Source organism: Hippocampus zosterae, chromosome 16 (genome assembly GCF_025434085.1).
Source record: "Hippocampus zosterae strain Florida chromosome 16, ASM2543408v3, whole genome shotgun sequence".
In the NCBI taxonomy this organism is placed as follows: domain Eukaryota; kingdom Metazoa; phylum Chordata; class Actinopteri; order Syngnathiformes; family Syngnathidae; genus Hippocampus; species Hippocampus zosterae.
Window position 1 is genome coordinate 18649972 of NC_067466.1, and position 13367 is coordinate 18663338.

The 13367-nt window shown below is 49.4% G+C and overlaps 1 long non-coding RNA gene across 1 annotated transcript; it reads right to left on the reverse strand.

Annotated features, from left to right (window-relative positions):
* Positions 1 to 4101: 4101 nt before the first annotated feature.
* LOC127588040 (uncharacterized) lies at positions 4102 to 8176 on the reverse strand. The gene is made up of 3 exons (XR_007958948.1): positions 8100 to 8176; positions 4416 to 4501; positions 4102 to 4318 (listed from the first exon to the last, which is right to left on the reverse strand). It is a non-coding gene; the product is annotated as an uncharacterized LOC127588040 (long non-coding RNA).
* Between the last annotated feature and the right edge of the window lie 5191 nt (positions 8177 to 13367).

Below are 13367 nucleotides of genomic sequence, written 5' to 3' on the forward strand. Positions count from 1 at the left end.
CGTGACGAAATGCGCACGTTTTGAGACATTTTATGGGGGGGGGGGCATTTGCGACGAGAAACGAGAAAGGTAGGGCAAGACAGAAGAAGGTAGAAAAGTATCCGCCGCCGCCGCGCACAGGCGGATAAGAAAGGGCCCACACCACCGTCACATGGGGGAGTGTGCTGGGTGCATCAGCGCCCCCCTCTTGGTAGACCCCCGCAGCTGCAGGCGAGTCGCCCTTTGTGCAGGCCTCAGCTTACTGGACTTGTTCTTGAGGTCAAAGCGGGCTGGCAGAGGTTGCTGGTCATCACGCTAGCTAATAACTAAAGGTGGCTCGCAGGATTGGTCAAATGCAAAGCATATTTGTTTGCTACTTTGCTTGAACGCTAGAATTAGCTCAATACGTTAGATTAAAAGTCGGAATGGGGATGGTCCGACTTTCATGGAAACGTACGTGATTGGTATATATCAATCAGTGTCTGCCCATCACAAAAAAACTGATCACTCTAATGCCACAGACTTCTATATTATGGCTAACAACACTTTTGCAAGAAGTGAGGCCACCGGTGGCCATCTTGTGTTGCCACTCGCTAAGTGGGCCTACGTTGAATACATTGATTTCTCCGCGACGTCTTCACGCCGTTTTCTGCCCCTACGGCAAAAGTGCTACAGTGTGTAGCGCATGGATGTACCACTCAGCCCGAGAGAGGCAAAACATGCGCATTTCATTAGTAAGAATGAAATTAGAAATGCGCTCTTGTAACCTCCAAACATTTGTCTGCATCATGTCGTCAGAACTATCTCACCTGAAATGAAAGCAGAACCCATCAATAATGGCTCCTTAATGTCAACGTAACCTCTGTAACTACTCCAGAGATTCTACAGTGTTAGTTCTACAGTATAGAATCTGTGTCGTCTTCTTTGGTCCCGAGTTTGCATTTACCGCACATTGACTCTAGAGGGAGCCACAGCACCTCTAGTGAGATACTGTGGACTTTTTGAGGGCGGTCGCAAAATGTCTTCATTTTTTAAACCGGATTATTAATCCAAACACATTTTAAACGTATTTTATTCGCGTGTCAAATAAAGAAAATACAAACACTTTCGGCAAGGTGTGTATATTTCCTTCCCTGAGTGAGTTATGACTGCCCCCCCGCCCCCAAAATCTCCCACACAGAGGGTGGTTTCTACTACTTTACTTTGTACAGAAACTAACAACTTGAATTGACTCAACAGGGTCTTAAAGTTGTGAGTGTGATGACTTTTTTGCCACTTTGGCCATTGCGGTTGTTGTGGAAGCAAGTGGACGGGACATGTCATTGATGACTACACAGTGTGTGTGTGTGTGCGTGCGCGTGCGTGTCTTCCTGTTGTTTTAGATTCTGCTTCATTCCCCCACCGCTTATGCGTGCCCTCTGACCTCAGCTGAACCCAGCTGTCAGCTGTCCCGGCCAGCGTGGGACCACTCTCTCGCTGTAGTTCTTTCTCTCTCTCGCTCAACTTTCACTCATTCCATCGTCTCATTCCGTCATTTGCTTCCACAGTAAATCGACGAGACATGTGACTTTTCGACAAGTTTTTTTTACGGGAATGCTGAGCTGAGCTCATAAAGTCTCTCATCGCAGCTAAGGCACGGCAGCACGTTTCGCCAGTGTGACGAGGGGGCCCCCTAGTGGCCGTAGGATGCATACGGGAACACCTGACTCGACGCTCAGCGAGGCATTAGGCATTTATTAAATGACGAATACACCGTTTTACTCATCTAAACGCATTTAGTATTATTTTTTATCTATTGGACTACATAAATAACTTTAACTTATAGCTTATTTCCGAATTTAAATAAATAATTGTGGCTAATCATAAAAAATAAGTCTTGCTTCAAGATAACATCTAAACAGTATTTAATCACTTCTTTTGGGGCCTCAAAAGGGGAATTCCCACAAAAAAGGTGTGTAAGGAGTGGCAATGAAAGCGAGAGGAAGTGGCGAGGAGCTTTACAAGCACGATTGAAAACGAGAAAAGGTGAAGGAGAGGCGCTGCCGGCTGGCGAAGGGCCAGGGAGGGTGACCCCCTCGCTGGAGGGGGTGAAAAGAGTCCCAAATCTACGCTTAATGACACATTCCTGCTGCTTTCGAGGGGGCGCGGGGGTCTTCATTTTCTCACTGCGCCCGCGTTTAGCCCGGTGCCCGGGGTGGGTCGCCCTCCCCCACCTCCCGCATTCCGCAGGACCTCGGTGCCGCCTGCGCGCGGGATTAGGGATTTGAGACGTGAGATGTGGCTTGCACGGAGTCATTTTAGGTCAAACCAAGAAAGAAAGAAAAAAAATGCTATCGAGTCGATGGAAAGTTACACCGGCCTGCTTCAAAGCACATGAATGAGATATTTTCAAGCTCGCTTCATCTGAAGCAACGTCCGTTTTCTGAGTCGAACGCCAAAGAATACAGCGAGAATAGCAGAGGCCCCAGAATTGAGCCCTGTGGAACACCACATGACACATTAAGAGTCGGAGCTATGGCCTTTCCATCCAAAATGACTTGTCCGTCTTGAGATTTCACTGTAGCAAATCAAGACCACCTTTGCCGGCCGGATGCAGCCCCCAAAGCAGAAACTTTTATCCCTGTTGGAGGCCGAAAGTGAGAGTGTTGTGTTGAGATTTCATTTGCCGCTGCACAGATTCCAGACGTCTCGTCTCTCGGTTTGAAGTTATTCCAGCATTGTGGGTTTTTCCTTTGTCGAATAGAAGGGTCTCATGTCCATGCGAAGGGAGGGGCTACGCCGCCGCTGCAGGTCTCATTGAGTTGTCAATCGGCCCGGCGGGTCCCCGCAGGCGTCGACCAATTCAGCAGATTGTGTCTCCGGTCCACTCCGAGACTCTTTCTCGAGTGTGAAGCTGTCAAAAAAGAATGCCAAATTTCACCCCTCACGCAAGAGGCTCCGCCCACTGACCCAAGTCCAAGCCTCTTCTCTTTTTGTCTCTTTGACGGCGTCCCCGTTGATGACTTGACGTCTCTGTCCGTCAGCCAGATGACACGCCGCCACCCATTGGGGCAAAGGGGTGCCGCATCCCTTATTCAAAGCTTACGTGTCAATTTGACGTGACCCGCGACTGCGAGAAACCTCAACGGAGATCCAGGAAGATTGTTTCCTGTTGACCGTTTAGGATTTGAAGAAAGCTTTTGTCATCAGTTGACAGAAGGGGGAATACATTTTTTTTCACGGGAATGATTACTTCCGGACATGTGTTTTGACAGTTTTTGGGGGGTTTCTTAAGGCGTTTGGCATTTTTGCAGTGCTCGTGATTCAAAAGGAAACAAACAATCAAAAATCAGTTCTTGCCCAAGACCTACAAAATCCAATTTGACTTCATCTTTTGTTGCCAAATTTGGTATTCTTGTTTCCATGTGACACTTGCACATGGGTTGCAATTGGTGTCCGTTAGCTTTCGTACTCAACAAGCCAAGAACACACGGGGAGCTTCATCCGAGTCTTTAATTAGGATGTTTTTTGCGGCCTGTATGATGCACCAAAGCCACAAGGGTCCAAATACGCCTCCTGTTTTTCAAGCTGTGCCATCCTGAAAGGAATTATGATTATTTGGTGCGGTGGTGAGGTCTGGCCTGGCCGCTCCACCGTTAATCAGTGTCATAGCCTCACGACTTTCCCTTTATTGACAAGAGCTTCCGTTGCATTGGCGGCCCAAACAAGCGGGCTGCCTGCAGCTTGGCTACTTTCACCTCCTGCTCAAACAAACCAGGATCCGTTTTAAAAATACGCACTGCGCATTTTCCAACCGCGCGGAACAAAGAGAGGCCTCACACGGTGGTGTCGTCGCTGTCCCCCCACCTCCCCAATTTACAAAGTTATTTGAAGCCATAAAAAAATCATCTTATGAATGGACAAGAAACGGCCATTTTCTTTGTTTTGTTGAAGTGTTATATCGCTGCATGGTGGCCGAGATGTAGACACCAAGAAGGAGCAACACAATGTCAATAATAATAATAATAATACATTATGAAATCATGATGCAAAAACTGTTGGATTCTTTACATTCAATTTCATTATAGAATAAATGTATCTTTATATAAATCACAATACTTGGCAGTGCTTTTTTTTCAGATTAATTTTCATCTCTTTTGAATATGATTTGACGTAAAAGTGTTGTGAGTTCCAAGTGTGGTCACGAAGGCAGCACTGTAGTGTCGTTATCTGAAAATGCTCTCAAAGTGAAGGCTCGCTTACCATCGGGGGGGTGTCTTGCTGAGGTCATCTGTTGGTTGTCCGCTGAATGCAAATGGCCCCTCTCGGCTTTTCACCGGCTACCGTCCACTGTATTTGACTGCCAAATAATGCGGTGCCGTTTTTACATTTTAAACAAATATCATCGTCCTTTTGGCAGCGCGTTCATATTTAGAGACCATGTTTAAGGCCATTACCGTCAACATACCCCCCACGTGATGAATACAAGTCCCAGAATGCACTGCCGCTTCACCTCGGCGCTTATATCTCACAGTATGGTGGCCTTTGAGGGTAAAAATAAACACAACGTGTTAAAACGGCACAAGCCGATTCACTTATTCGAGGAAACCTTCCATTATTATTTTTGTGGTGAGTCTTTATCTGCAGTATGGCGCTGCTCCTTGAAAAAAAAATAGATATTAAATGTGAGTGAATGGCCATCAATTATTGGCGGATTTCTACTCTTCGCGTCCTTATGTATGTGCGTGTCTTATTATACTGCCCCCTAGTGGCAAAGATACCCAACTAGAAGTCAAGCTCGACGTCAATAGGCATTGAAAATGTACAATAATCGTTATTTACGATTGTATAATCCTACAAAGCACTGTTTTTCTTACTGAAACATCTTTTGGTGGCGATAGGAGGGATTAACAATTGAATTTTTACACTCCAAAAAAAATGTTTATTATTTTAGACACTATAAGAGGGATCCCGAGAACTCTGTTTGCACTCATTGGGGACATTTTATGCGCGTCCACCTGTCTGTCCGTCTGCCTGTCTACGCGTCTCTCTGCATGATATTTTGCCTGTCCGTGGGCTGACGTGGAGCTGTGCTTGCAGCATGAATCCTCGCGGTCACCGGGGCCCTCGCCACGCTGTCTCTCACCCCCCCCACGGTGCCGCCAGACAGACAGACGGACGGGAGCCTGAGGTCTGAGGTCGTGTAAATGCAAATGTTGACGAAAAGGCGCCCGCGTGTGTATTAAAAACGACATGAATGTTTTTTTGGGCTTGTTATTTTTTTGTTTTAGTCGTTGAACATTGCGGTTGCCCCCACCACAACATTTGGAAGCTCTTTTATCACGATGCCACGCATTAATTGTGCTCAGCAGAGATGGCAAATCCAAAAGAAGAAAAAAAAAACAATAAAAAATTAAGAATTATTATTCAGTAAAATCCTCGGATGACATAATGACATTTTAACTGTGAATTATTCATTGTTACGGATCATTTTAAAAATCTGCGATCTTAAAGTGCGCTTTTCATTTAAAAAAAACACACATTCTGAGTGTTGGGGCGATGGGGAGCCCCGAGAAAGCCTTATCTGTCCCTTGGACTGATTGACGGCGTGTAAACATGCGGCGCGTTCCACTTTGTTTGGCGAGAGACGAAATCTGGGCCGCAGTTGTCGGATGGCGATAAGGCCGTTTGACGCACGTTCCCCCGCTTCACGACGCCCAATTACAGGCCGCAGCGTTTCAGCGTTTTAATCAGCGCCGCCGTTATCGGGATTCATCTGGAAGCGAGAATGCTTTGAACTCAAAAGGGAGGGGGGGGCGGGGGAAAAATGGGGTTATTTGTATCAGTCAGTCGATGACAAAAACAAACTGGACTTTTTAAGTTTGTTATTGGTTCTCGCGGTGATTTCCGTATTTCTCAGCCCCGCCCCCTCCAAACGTCTTTTTTTTACTTTATTTTTTTTTAAGAGAGTCTGTCTTTGTGTGTTGTCTTTACAGCCTGGCATTCCTGCGCCGGTGTCTCTTGGACGCGGCGCTCGTAAGCACAGGCGTCCTTTTGTCCCGTTTGCCCTTGAATGCATCGCAGGTCCAATCCACCCAACGTACGCGTTTGGGTCAATTTTTTGGGGGGGGACCGATATTTAAAGTGGTAAGAAAATGGAGCGATGAGGGTACTGTGATGGCCTGGCCTGTGCGCGGTCAGCGTTTTTTTTTGGGGGGGGGGGGGAGATAAACAGTTGAATCCGACAAATAGAAAATGCCCACACTTGCCAGGGGCTGCGAGACTCACGGCCAGATGCTCGCTTGAAGGCCAACCCGACCGCGGGTCTTGATGTCACTCACTAGGCCACGCCCCTTTCACACAGTCTTCTCAATGGATCGATTTGTTTCTTCTTCTTATTATTTTAAACGATGCCATTTTGAATTTTCGGACTCGTGGCATTTGAATTCAAATGAGAGGGAAAAAAAATGCAAGCCGACCGCAAGCCCCATCCAACCGACTCCCCCCCCCCACCTCCCATGTCTGACCTGAGTTATCACCCGGGCCAGGCGACATAAATCTGCCCCGACGCCGACACACGACCCGGAAGTCAGCATGACGAGCCGCTCGACGGGCCGGGCTGACGCGCGCTCCCCCGGCAAGGATTTGAAACATTTGCCAAGAAAGAGGTTCCAAACGTTTTCACCGCTTTTACCGTGCGGCCCAACGCGCAAGTCTGCCTGACTGAGCCACGGGGGGGCCGTCTCCCTGACCATCCGATGACCCGCGCCGAAGGGGGCCGTCGGGTGATGACAAAGGCGGCCATTGGCTTTCACGGCAGAAGAATACGAGCTGTGTGCGTGCTCTCTTGCCACTTTCTCTCCCAAGCCCCCACCAGGATACACAGAGGGGTGCTCGGGAGGGGGGGGGGGCAAGAGTGATTAAGATTTTGGGACACTGCCTGGCTGCTTTGGAGGGTCAGAGGTTAAAGAGGGTGGGGATTTATTAGGGCTGTAAATTAAGAGTCAGACGTCCTTGTGTCGGACCGTCAGCGTCATTCCCAAGTCCAAAATCTCCCTCCTCGATCGACGCATATTTCGGAATCGATTTTCGGCCTTCTTTTCTGTCCCCAGTTACGTTGACTTGATACGTGAAGTGGAAGCGGGCAGTCAAGAAGCCACGTCTTCCTTTTGTCAATCTTATTTCATCGCCCACGCGAGTTAAAAAGGGGACGTTGTAGCCGCTGCTAGTTTGGCAAAACGCTAACGTTAGCCGCCAAAAGCTAACGAGTGGATCGTTTGAAATCGGGCAGGCTCTGAAGACAAGTCTCCTATTGAGGGGTGGGGGGGGGGGGGGGTCAAAAAGAGCAAATCAAGATGCCGTAAGTGCAGGTGGCACATCTCGCCGTCTCCATCGTAAACAAGCGAAGAAAAAAAAAAAGGGCCAAATATTTTTCTTGGAGGACGACTTCAGAGCCGCTCACTGATTGCAGCCTATTTTCATCCCGAGTCGCCTCAGAGGGCGGATTTGTGCCTGTGCGGCGGATTAAAGGGCAGCCACTGAAAAGTGTGTGTGTGTGTGTTTTGTGGTTGGATGGGACCCAACGCGAGACCATGTGGCGGCACCACCCGTACATCTGAGCTCGAGGAAATTAATCTTCACTTTGTACAAAATACGCCAGACAAGCTAACTTCTGTTTGGAAGCCTGCAAGGGGAATAATATGCAACTAGCTTAAATTTTTTTTTTTTTTTTTTAAGTTCCTCTCAAATAGTTTGGGACGTTGGGCTTTTGCTAGGTACCAGCAAGCTGACTTCCATGAACATTTCCGTGGGTGACCACGTCCGCGCATAGGCGTCATTCCGTCACTACGTTCCAACCCGCTGACGCCGCTTACGAGTCTGCGTTGCCGAAAGCCTCATAACAATCCGTTAGCCTGTCTATGGCCTTTTTCATTGTTTGTTAGCATTAAGCTAAACGGAGGTAAGTCATGGGAGGCTGTAGCAAAAAAGAAGCGGAAGCCTCGACGCTGAACCGTCTCGCAAAATACCCCAAAGTCGGCTGAACTTTTATCTCAAGGCGCCACCGCGCGGCGATTGCGAACAGACACGAAAAAAAAGGCGCGGCATTCGCCGGCGAAGCGGTTGAGGGGCGGCCCACTGACCTGAGACGCGCGGCGTGTGCCCGCTTGCCTCCGAGAACATTTGAGGAATTCCTCGAGGAGGAAGCGCGATGGATGGAATGAGGAGCTCATTGCGCCCAGGCCTCGTCGGAGAGGAGGGGGGGGGGGAAGTGGGGGGTTCAGAGGTCACGTCGCGCCCGGATGCCAGGGGTCAAGTTTATTTTTCCTGCCGGGAGGGGGCGGGGGATGCCAACAGCCAGTGGAAGAGTGAAGCGGGATTCTGGACATGAATGAAGGGTTATGTGCATTGTGCGGTCTCACACACAAACACACACACACACACACGCACAAACACGCACACACACACACACATACTTGTTAGCATCAGGATGCACCGAAGAGCCTCCACACTCTAGATTCATCCTCGGGGGGGTCACGGCATAACATCCTGCAGGAAGTATATTCGCACGTGCGCACGCGGCATACACACACACACACACACACACACACACACACACACATGGACACTTTTGCTCGAAGAATTTACATTGGAATCAATTACATAAAAAAAAAGAAGACAATTTTCAAGCGAGCAATCAAGACAGGCGTAAAAGAAAGGAAAGAAGGGACAGACGACAGAGGAAGGACGGAAAGGAAAAAAGTTGAAATGGAAGGATGGATGGATGAAGGTATGACATGAGAAGAGGGGACGGACTTTGGAGGTGCATGTTTGTGTGTGTGTGTGTGTGTGTGTGTGTGTGTGTGTGTATGTGTGTGTGTGTAACCCATCACAAAAACTTTCAGTCCCTGAAGCTATTCCTGTAATCTTGCAACAGCCCCCCCCCCCATCTCCTTCTTCCATCTTCTTCCCTGCAGGACTGACATCAAAGGTTTATGCGTTATCAGTATGTGTGTGTGTGTGTGTGTGTGTGTGTGTATGTGTGGCAGACCCCCTCCCCGCTTTATCTCTCTCAAGACAAAAGCTACTCCCCCCACCACCCCCCCAAATAAAGCCACAAAAGCCTGCCTGTGTACACTGGGCAGGCCACTTGATTTTCACGGGGTCGGGTCACGGACCAGAGGGGGCGCCGGCGAGTGAACAACAAAGTCCTTGATTGGGGAAGTCATGCCAGGATGAAATGAAATTGGGGAGAAGTGAAGATACCCACCATGTGCCCCAGCTTTGTTCTTTGACGAGACCGTTTAGAACGCGACTTGAAACGTCGCCGATCGAGCTTTTGCGGCTGCTAACATCTGATTCCTGCGCGCGCGACCTCCGCTGCCGACCCGGAAAATGACTCTGAACGCGGGATAATCATCCAGGATAATCGTTTAAAGTCAAAGCCATTACGGGTGTTTGTGCAGCCCACTGAAATCGTTTCAAACGGGTCCAACAGTCACCGTTTGGGGGCCAATGAGTGTTTTCAGAGTCGATTGGGCAACACACGATGGGTCTTAACGCAGCACATAGCACAGAATAGTCGCTATGTGGCTTTAAGACTTACGACGACTGGAATGTTGTTGCAGACTTTGGAATCAGGAGACGCTTTATGAAATCATATGACCACCGTGTCACCTGACCGGCCTATCGCGTGGCCTTGCGCAATTTATTTTCTTGGTTTGCGTGCGAGTGAGTGTCAGTCCTTTCAGCAGAGCTTGACACTCAGGATGACAGCGAGCGGCACTGCGCCGTTGGACGACGTGCACGCATACGCGGGCAAATGTGAGTGGGCTGATTTCAGAGCCCTGTTGATCTGAGGGACTCCGGAAAGATCTGATCACTTTTTACCACCAAATCAGGCCCCCGTCCCCTCCCCCTTTCCCCCGAAACCAAGGAGCCTGACCACGGCACACCACCCCCGACACCCCCCCCCCCCCCCCCCGGGTGGCCAACACCATCATTTATTTCGCTATTTTCCACTAGAAAGATTGCTCCCGACATGCCTCATATTCTCTCACTTCACGCGAAGGCAAACACTTGTTAGCGTAGCTTGTACGCAGCTGAAGATGGCTTCTAATTAAGTCAGAGCTGCTGGAGGCCCTTCTTTTATTATTATTCTTTTTTTTTTGTTGTGCAAATTAGCCACAGATGCGGACACCCCCGGACACCGAGCGGAAAAATCATCCGAGCAGTCTTGACAGCAGACGCCTCTCAGGAGGAGAGCAGAGGCGGGAATCCCGCCGAGGGACCTTTGACAATTGCTTTTGACACGCCGCCGACGAATTGAATGGAGCCGCACCCGTCAAATGCGGACAATCGCGGATGAAATCGCAATTATAGTGCTGCGCCACCGTTGACTCGTCTTCAATTGGGCAAAACTGAGGAAGGAGATCCCCCTTTTTGGCCCGATGCAGAAATCTGTTCCAAACAGGTTAGCATAGAAAACGCTAACCTGCGGGAACCGCAGCGAACGGACCGGCCGCTCGCTTATCGGCCGGCAAAGACACTGAAAGACATCCTCCGACAACATTGAGGCATTAGCAGCAAAGCCTGTTTTTACTATCGCGCGGAAGCACAATAACATTCCTGCGCATATTATTTGATGGCCGGCCAATCGTCGTCACTCCCATCCACTCCTAAAAAAAAACAAAACATGTCTTCTCGCATTCCGCATTGACCGGCTTTGATCGGGGCCTTTGTGCAAATACCGACGCTGAAGAAAGACCTGGTCCATGTGGGGAGACTGCGGGATTAAGAGGATCCCTTTGGAGGCTGATGGGACACGAAGAGGAGGGTGGCTTGGGGGGGAGGGGTCACTCGGTTGAGATTAACACCTCCGTTTGGTTTTTCCCATGCAGGCTCTCAAATCCCTTTGGAATGCCGTATTCCCCGCGCCCGCCACCGACGTCTCCCTTTACCGTTATACGCGCCGACATTGCAGTCTTTTTGGAAGTCCGCTGGACATGGCGGACCATGAAAACATCCACCCCAGAAATATCGGCCAATAACGGAACACGAAGGAAATTCTGATACATTCCGAGGTTTGTCAAAATAGTCGCTGAAGAAAACCCAACGACAGCCTGTGGAGAAGTCAAAGGAACAGACAAAAGTCAACAGTGTCCTCGGACTCAAGAAGAAGCCATTAACGGAAATCAAGTTTGGCACTGACCAGTCCGTCTTTCAACGGGGACCAGGGTAGGTGGCCAGTCTGGAGAAGACAAAACAATTGAGATTGAAAAGGGGGGCCATTTGGGGCAAGGACGGCGGAGGAGCGATGAGGACATCCGCAGGAACCTGATGGGCCACCTCAACTTGATTTCGGCAGCGGCTGACAAAAGCCTCAGAGATCTCTGACGGCACTACGAGTAAACATGTCCCACTTCAGTGGGTAGCTTGATTCTAAACTACGGAGGTGGAATTCAGACATGATGGCATCAATTAAGTCACAGAGGGACTTAATTGACTTTTCTGTTGCTCGAATTAATGGGCCAAAGAACTACAAATGCACTTTTTTTTTAAAAGCAGTTTGGTAGGGACTTTCAGTCACCATAGCGAGGAGATAATTAACCCGTTGCCGCATTTAGACGGCCATTGTCTCCCAAAGCTGCTCACTTCACATCTAAAGATGGATTGGGACATCACCCTGGCCCTGAAAGTACAAGCTTAAGGTTTAAAGCCCTCATCGTCTAAGGTCTCATTGTCCCCCACGTCCCCCTTGCCCCCATCCCACACCAAATCCAGTCCACCTTTAGAAGAAGACTAGCAACAATGTGGCCAGTAAGACCCCCCGCACCCCCCGCCTCCCTCCGGACAAAGAAAGAGATGGCCTCGACTCCCACTCCTTCAGCCTGATCCTCCACTGTGAGAAGCTCTTAATCAGGGGCCAAACAATGAGGCCCCCAGATCCTTGCTTCTCCTTGACAGGGGCCCCTGATCTAATAAGCAGAGCAGGGATAAGTGGGGTGGGGGGGGGGGGTGCTGGTGCCCTGATCTAAGGGATTACTGGGAAAGATTTGGCCAGAGAAAAGCTTAGAATGAAGGAATGGAATCGATCAGCAATGCTTGGAGGTGAAAGTCCTTCCCAATGAAAAGTATTCTCGGCTGCTGTATTAGCGATTCGTCCCCTTTGGAGGATTTGGAAGGTTTCGTACTTTGAACCGGTGGGAGCAAGAAGAGATTCGCGGGTAGGGAATGGTAAGAACAGACCGAGTCTTGGTTCGTAGGAAGCAATGCTGGGATGGGCTCTGGCACGCCCGCGACCCTCCTGAGGAGAAGCAGATCAGGTCACGGACGGATGCACCGGCAACCGGTCCAAAGTCTCGTCCGCCTTTCAAATGAAGTCGTTTGGGATAGACTCCTGTTCAGGAACGGTGGCTGGCTGGATGGACGGATATCAGGCTGAAGTCTCATTGGCCGACAGGACGGGACACTGGAGGCCAGCCGCTTTCAGGCAGGCCTCCAGCTCCCCCCCCTTTGATTTTTTTTTTCCACCGCGGCCTCTCCGTCTTCAAGCCTCCCTTCATCCCCGGAGCTTCGTCACCTCTTAACCCAGCCATCAACCCCTGAGGCCCCGTCCCTTCTAACCGCTTGTGCGCTTTGACCTGATGATTTTGGATCCGTCCCAAACCCCTCCCAGAGCTCAGAGTCTGCCGCAATCTCGGGGGCAGGTGGAATCCATTCCGTGGACGTAAAGCGTGGACCAAGTCCTCTGGGACTGAGTCCGTTGGTCTGAGGACTGTCCTGTTCTTGATCATGATCGAGGGGTTGCTTCCGCGAACCAATGGCGAGGGATGTTCCTTTATAGTGGAAAGCTTTTGTGCCTTCGATGGCTGCCGAAGGCATGCGTGAAGGTCTTAGTTGGGATTGGGCTCAGTTTCCCCCAAAGGAAGGACTCTGTGCTGTTCCAAAAATGAGATATCTTAAAATCAAGCTGATTTAACTCCCGTATATTTTGGAACTCTTTCAGCCTATATTACCCCCCCCCCCGCTGCCCCATGACAAAAAATGAGATAAGACTTTTTTTTGTTGTTGTTGTTGATCTTGACATCATTTTTGCTGAACATGCTCGCACTGAGCATTTGATCGTATATATACATCGATAGATTTGAGATTTGTTCGTAAAGTCATTATAATCAATGTCAACAAACTCATTCGATGCGAGAATAGATGTGTTATGGAACAAAATCCAATCAAACGATTTGTTTGCGGGTGAAAAAAAAAATTGGCTGCGGTAGCGCGGTCCTAAAAAAAAAAAAATAAGAAAGGCGCTACGATGAATCACGTCAGGAGGTGAAGAGTCGTTCCGCCAAACTCTTTCCGTCCTCTCTCGGGTGTTTATCGAAGTGTAATGATGACTAACGCTGCGGCTC